Raw genomic sequence first — 8254 nt, forward strand, 5'->3', positions numbered from 1 at the left:
AATTCCCCATTTCTGGACCTGTTCCAGTGGTGATGGTAGGTGGAAAGACACTTGAAAGTCTATCTTTTACCTTGGACATCTGGAGAGGATGTGGGCTAGTGTGCAACATATTGGTTTTGTGTAGGGGTTCTCATTATGTGAGGATTGGCATTATATCTAGGTAGTTCAATGTTAAAGATTTTTACCATTTTGCATTAAATATAATTATTAAAATAATGAAAAAGGAAAACACTGCCTCTGGAAAGACAGATCCATCTCCTTCACACAGCACAGTATTTGAACATTATAGTGTGGCCTATTGTTCCTCTTGGATACACTGCAGCTAAATTGTTTCCATAGAGACATTATCCACTTCATCTCCCTAAGTGTCACACACATACACTGTGGTGAAATTGACTGATTTACCACCTCCTAACTATGCCTTACAGTTTTGTATGGTTCTGAGGACCGATTAGCTGGAAAAGCTGTATGTCATTACTAAGGATGATGTAGATTTGTGCTTTGAAGTATTAAACATTTTACTTCTGAAGGTTTATGCTGTATTTCTAAAGAGATTGATTGGAACTGCCATCTGGAAACAATACTCTAAAAAGATAAAGGGAAAATGTTTGCTTCATGACCAAAAATGCTGACTAACAGTCTAGGCTTTAATTGGTCTGGGTAATATCCTTACAGAGGGATTTGTAAAAGGCCTCCTTGAGGGTGCTGAAATCCCTTGCAGAGCACCTGATTTTGGCACTCAAACAAACTGGGGGATTTTCAAAGTAGTACTCATTCTTTGAAAATCTGCACTCTGTTTCTGGTGCTCAGGTTCAGCTGGGATCCCAGCCACCAATATTTTCTAAATATCACTGCTAAACAACAGGATCCTCTCCAGGCAATGCTATTTCTAAATGTCAGTACCTCCCCACCACACCCCAACGACACTCCAGACACTATCACAATAATCTCAGCAGCATGTTTGATGGCTGGGCCAGTAAAATGACCTCAGCGTACCTCACCTGATAGAGGGGAGAAGAGAAGATGGGGGAGGAGAGAAAAAATTGGTCACTGTTTTTCCTCAGAGTTATATTCTGTTCTCAAATGCTGCAGAAGTGGAATGTGAAGCAGATAAGAGATAGTAACGGAGGGTTGGGCCCTTAGTACATTATAGTGGCCACTGATTTCAGTATTGACTTTGAGGGGCGGTGAGGGTAATGGATTTGGCCTCCCACAGTGTCCCGGTGGCACGGTTGCCAACCCTCCAGGATTGGCCTGGAGTCTCCAGGAACTGGCATCGATCTCCCAGTGACTATTGAAAGCAATCTGGGCGATTTTAATAGGATATTTTAAGAAAATGACATTATGTCATGTTGGGGGGGGAAATCTCCCTGAATATCTTCAGAGTTGGCAACCTGTGGGGTGCAACAAGTCCCTGTACTCACCCTCTCTTTGGCATCTAATGGCCAACAGCACAGTTTCAGATGTGGGAGACTCAGTCTTCCATCTGGGCCCCATGGGACTCTACCCTTTCTGCGGTTATCAAAAATTAGACAAAAATAACCACCGCAAGCCCACTGTGGAACTCCCTTCCCTCAGCGGGCCCTCAGCAGGGCGCAGCACATTTCAGCACCCACAGGCAAGTTACTGGTAAGAGGTCTGGAATATCAGTTCAGTGTCTGGCCTTCTTTCCCCCAGGGGACTAAGACAGGCAATGGTTGTGCACATAGTCCCTATTCTGAGCCACACTGTATTCCACAAGCTGAAACCATGGTTGCTGCCAGCTAAGCAGGGTTTCTCCTTCTTAAGGCCCTTCCTGCAGGCCTGACATGGCTTGTAGGTGTGGTGGGGCAGGGATCTTGAGCCCATAGCCGCACCTTAAGCACTTTCCTGACCCCATTGCAGGCTTTGTATACTACATCACAGGGGGCCAGTTGTATTTAGAAAACTATTCAATATAATATATGATCATTTTAAAATATACTTGTACGACGATGGCTGTCTCTTACTCTGAGTTTTACTAACAGGAGGGGGGCCCCAAACTTAATTGGGGTCTCTAGGTGGTACCATAATGCAAACGAATTATAATGTTATAACAGTTACTGATTATGACAGTTTGCTTTCACATACTGTCTCACTTCACTTCAGAAAGAGGCTGGATTTACCAATATTCTAGGTTTTTGGTAATTTTTATATTGTTATGCTATTATATGTTAATGACTGCCATCAAGCATGTCTTTGATTTATAGGTACTCACAGAAACATAGAAATGTAGCACTGGAAGGGACCTCGAGAAGTCATCTAGTTCACACACCCCCGCCCCCCCCATGCTGAGGCGGGACAAAATCAGCCTAGACCATCCCTAACAGGTATTTGTCTAACCTGGTCTTAGAAACATCCAACAATGGGGATTGCAAAACCTCCCTTGGAAGCCTGTTTCAGTTCTTAATTATCCTTAGCGTTAGTCCTGGTGAACACTACAAACTTATGTCATTATAAGTATGTCGCTCAGGCATGTGGAAAACCCACATCCCTGAGCAACATAGTTATACCGACCTAACCCCCAGTGTAGACAGCACAATGTCGACAGAAGGGCTTCTCCCATCAACCTAGCTACTGCCTCTTGGGGAGATGGAGTACCTTCGCCCATGGGAGAAACTCTCCCATCATCATATGTAGCATCTTCACTAAATACTACAGCAGCGCAGCTGCAACTACTGCAGCGCTGTAAGCAAACCCTCTGGAGGTTTTCCTAATATCTAATTTAACTCCCCCTTGCTGCAGATTAAGCCCATTACTTTGTATCCTACCTTCTTGGAACATGGAGAACAGTTGCTCACTGTCCTCTTTATAAACAGCCTTTAACATATATGAAGACTTACCAGGTTCCCCCGAGTCTCCTTTTCTCAAGACTAAACATGCCCAGTTTTTTTTAACCTTTCCTCAGAGGTCAGATTTTCTAAACCTTTAATCATTTTTTGTTGTTCTGGACTCTCTCCAATTTGTCCACATCTTTTTGTAAGTCTGTTGCCAGAATAGGACAAAGTACTCCAGCTCAGGCCCCATCAGTGCCAAAAAGAGCAGGACAATTACATCCCATGTCTTACATAGAACACTCCTGTTAATACACCCCAGAATATTTGCCTTTTTCACAGCTGCATCACATTGTTGACTCATTCAATTTGTGATCCACTATAATTCCCAGATCCTTTACTCCAGTACCACTGCCAAGCCAGTTATTCCCCTTTTTGTAGTTGTGCATTTGGCTTTTCCTTCCTTTGCACTTGTCATTACTGAATTTCATGTTGCTGATTTTAGACCAGTTCTCCAATTTGTCATGGTCATTTTGAACTATAATATTGTCCTCAAAAGTGCTAGCAACCCCTCCCAGCTTGGTGCCAGCCACAAGTTTAATAAGCGTACTCTCCACTCCATACTCTCCACTCTATTAACCAAGTCATTAATGAAAATATTGACTAATACTAGACCCAGGACAGAACCATGCACGTTCCCACCAGATACATTCCCCCAGTATGACAGTAAACCATTGATAAGTACTCTTTGAGTATGGTCTTTCAATCCATTGTGCACCCATTTTACAGTAATTTCATTTAGCCCACATTTCCCTAGTTTGCTTATGAGAATGTCATGTGGGACTGGGTCAAAAGCCTTAGTAAAAATCAAGATATATCACATCTACAGCTTTTCCCCAAGCCACTAGGCTAGTAACCCTGTCAAAGAAGAAAGTTAGGCTGGTTTTGCATTGTTAAAGCTGATGGGCATGCTAATCACCCTTCATTCAGGCTAAATGAAAGATGCAATAGATCTCCTTTATGGCATAAGATAGGAGGAGACAACAGAAGCCTAAGGCACTAGGCTGCATGCAGGGCCAATTAGAAGTTGAGCCATATTGACCAAGGCGGTTTTCTAGGGCCTGATTGCAAATGCAGGAGCTGAGCCATTGATTGGTTGCTGGGTAGAGAGAGCCAAAAGAAAGCCAGAAAAGCAGTCATGAGCATGGGCCTCAGAGGGAGCAGAGTTTGCATTAAAGAAATACCTGACTCCTATTATCAATTTTTCCTTCTAATGGAAACAGCCCAGCAAGGCCTCAGATATGGACTAACCACTCAGCCCAAGGATACAACATATTATTTTTACATTTGTTTGATATTTTAAAAATAGTTTTCCCTAATTATTTTACAAATTTTTAAAGATATTTGTATCTGGCAAAAGGTTTGTTCACAGCATGCTCTCTTTCTGCTTCAATCTGCAGCAATGTTATAATGATGCCTTTGTCACAACTCTGCCATTCCCTGTGCATCACATTCTAATATCCCAAACAAGGATCCAGATAGCCTCACCCAGACCTGTGCATGGAGGCCCCTCCCAAGTGGATTTCACCTATCCCACGAAGGAAGTGTGTACGTATATCTATAAAATCAGCCAACATCACTGCACTATCCCCCCAATCCTTTCATGTGATCACATAGATGGATTTCCCAGGGTCAGTCTGTGTTGGAACAAGGATTAGGAGTTGGGCATGCGGTGGGGAAGAGGGTGGGAGGCTGGGAAATGCAATCATCCACCAAGTATTCTCAAAGATTAACCAAAGGAGTTGATACAGTGATAAACTACCTTTCCATGGATCCAATCCAGATAGGAAACAGTAAGGGCAGTCACAACCAAGGGAAGCCTCATGGCATGGCTCCTCTATTACAGCCAGATTACTATGGAGTGGGTTGAGTGTGCTGGGGTTCCAGCACCAGTGTAGAGGCACCGGATCTCCACACAGCTGGCTCTTGTCCATGAGGATTCTAAGGGTATGGGTGACTTGGGGAGGAATCTCAACTGATTTCTTGCAAGGGGGTGAGAGGAAGGTACACACACGCAAACATCTTCAAAGATTTGTGGAAAACTTTGCAGCCTCCAATTATTTGAGTAGAGCAGGATCAAGGGCAGGATTATGACTTCACTGTGGAATCCAACGTGACAATGCAAATACTATTAGATCAAAGGCTATATCACTCACTATAAATACCATATCCCAAAACTACAAGTGGGAATTCAGCCAGTTATTAGTGCAGTGCGTTTTGTTTCTATTTAAATGTTCTCCTCCATTCCTATTTACTTTTGCATAAAAATTCCTCTACTTGGTACAACCCCACAGTTTTCCAAAAGGTGAGTGAATTTAAATTATACTGCTCTACAGCCAAAATGCTTCTGAAATAAATGTAGTCAAACTTTACTAATTCTGGGTCACTGAGAACGAAAATGATGCTTAAAATTGTTGATTGGCTCTAGTTTTCAAGATATGCTATTGGGTCAGTATATACGACCCTTGACTTGGGAATGGTGGAGGATAAGTGAGTTATAAAGGGAAGGGATCTCAATTTAAACCAGAAATGACTAAAACACATCTTTGACTGGATCTATGAATAAATCTATGACTGGGTTTGGACAGTACTTGCTTTTTAGGCAAAACAATGAATGATGCAATCTGAAGCTGGTATTGCGTCATACATGATATCCTAGAAGTCATGGGTGATGCAATCATAACGAAGCTTACATCACTCTGCTGAACAAATTGCCCTATATCAGCTCTAGAAATCATACAGTGTCGTTCTCTCTTATTTGTCAGTGTTTGATTTTGCAAAGGGACACATTTCTGTTTAGCCAAAGTGAGCAGAGATGCCTCGTACTTGTGTGAACAGTGCAGATAACTTCTGCTATGTTTGTGCTGAAGTGACTTTTGCATCACAAAAGCGCAGTATAACCACTATGGTTAAGAAAGCCTATCACCTTTATTTTGGCTGCAAAATTGGAGATCAGGACAAGAGGTGGGCCCCACACATATGCTGCAACACTTGTGCAACAAATCTTCGCCAGTGGTTGAACAGGAAAAGGAAATCTATGCCTTTTGCAGTGCCAATGATTTGGAGATACCAGCAATTGTTACTTCTGCATGGTGCCTCCAGTTGGGAAAGGTGTGTCAAAGAAGAAAAAGTGGACTGTGCATTATCCAAACATTCCATCAGCTATACGCCCAGTACCCCACGGAGAAGGACTGCCGGTTCCTGATGCACCAGAATCATTCTCACTTGAGTCAGACGAGGAAGAGGAAGAGGATGAAACTTCTGGTCCTGAACCATCAATGTCACAGGACCCACATTTTCTCCCATCCTCCTCCTCTGAACCACACCTCATAACACAAGGTGAACTGAATGACCTTGTCAGGGATTTGGAACTACCCAAGAGTAAGGCAGAGCTGTTGGGCTCCAGACTACAGCAGTGGAATCTCCTGGCAGGTGATGTTAGGGTTTCCATGTTCCGTGACCGGCAAAAGGATCTTGTCCCATTCTTCTTCATGGAAGGTGATCTTGTAGCCTGCAACAACATCGATGGTGTGATGGCAGCCCTCAACATCGTTCACGATCCAGATGAGTGGAGACTGTTCATTGATTCATCGAAGACGAGTCTTAAAGCTGTTTTACTGCATAATGGCAATGTTTTGCCATCAATTCCAGTTGGTCATGCAGTCTATATGAAGGAAACCTAGGACAACATGAAACAACTTTGGAGGTGCATAAACTATGACCAACATCAGTGGCAGCTTTGTGGCGATTTGAAGGTTGTTGCTCTCTTGCTTGGTCTGCAGACTGGATACACAAAGTACTGCTGTTTTCTCTGCGAATGGGATAGTCGTGCAAGAGATTCCCACTACATCAAGAAAGATTGGCCACTCCGACAGTCATTGGAGCCTGGGAGGAAAAGTGTTCAGCATCCACCACTTGTTGAATCAAGGAAGATTTTGTTACCACCCTTACACATCAAGCTGGGTCTGATGAAGAACTTTGTCAAGGCCATTGACAAAACACAAGCAGCTTTCAAGTACCTCCATGGAAAATTTCCAAGGTTAAGTGAAGCTAAGATAAAGGAAGGTGTCTTTGTTGGTCCTCAGATTCGTGAACTTCTTCGAGATGATGCACTTGACCATGCACTGAGTGGCAAGGAAAAGACGGCATGGAAAGCCTTCCAGTTAGTGGCAATAAATTTTCTCGGAAACAACAAGGCAGACAACTACAGGTTGTTGGTGGAAAACCTCCTCAAGGCATACAAAAGCCTTGGTTGCAACATGTCACTAAAGATACATTTTTTGCACTCTCATCTAGATTTTTTTCCACCGAACTGCGGAGCAGTGAGCGACGAGCACAGCAAGCGATTTCACCAGGACATTGCAACAATGGAGAAATGCTATCAGGGCAAATGGAGCCCATCAATGCTTGCAGACTATTGCTGGACAGTGACAAGAGATGCTCCATTTAATGAATACAAGAGACAAGCCAAGAAGCGCCGAGTAGACACTGAATAGGACTAAACTATGTACATAATAGTTTTTTGCCTTTTGTTTCATAATACATTTTATTTATATAACCCTTTTGCTGATTTTTAAAGTGTTACATAAACAGGACAGGTGAAATATTATCATGTAAAGTAACCATAAACACATGAAAAGACCTAGGTTTACAATTTATGATTAAAACTCTATCTACACAATATACATAGACATAAAATGTAAAAACTTAAATATCTTAGAAACAGTAGCCAATCAGTTGTTTTAATTGTCATATTTGAATTCAGCACATCAAAATACATAATAAATAGCACATTTTATCTCTGAAGCAGACGACTTCTCAAAAATTGTAGACCAGTGTTACCTGAAGTTTTGTGACACAGTTCTTGGTTGCATTTGTCTAGAGATATATCTGTACACCATGGCAAGCTTGCGTACCATATCCATGTCATCCTCAGGCAACCCACAACCCATAGAACATCCATAATAAATAAAGCAAGCAAGATTTTGCTCATGAATACCTCAACTTCTAAGAAATTATTTCAGGCACTAGCTTTGCTGTTTTATTTTGAAAATATAAGATAGTTTAAAAAGCACCTCACACACTAATATTATTGAACCTTAATTTGAAAAATAAGAAGTGAAGAAACAAGTAAGTTGAAGATACTGTATACTTTAAACTTGAAGACAGGAGACAAAAGTGGTTAAGCAGCAAAGTGGAATGTGGGGGCAGGAATGGATAGGAGCAGAGGGAGAGTGTGGCAGAAGTTTGGGGTGGGAGTCAAGGGAAAGAGAAGGGGGAAATTGAAAATGCCAGAATTAAGGCACAACCTTAATTCTGTCCCCTTGTACATTATGATACAGTCAGTCTCTAATTACATGATCAGTCACTAGTTTTTTCCACAAGATCCCAGCCAGGAAATT

This window comes from Emys orbicularis, chromosome 5, assembly GCF_028017835.1.
Source record: "Emys orbicularis isolate rEmyOrb1 chromosome 5, rEmyOrb1.hap1, whole genome shotgun sequence".
Taxonomy (NCBI): Eukaryota; Metazoa; Chordata; order Testudines; family Emydidae; genus Emys; species Emys orbicularis.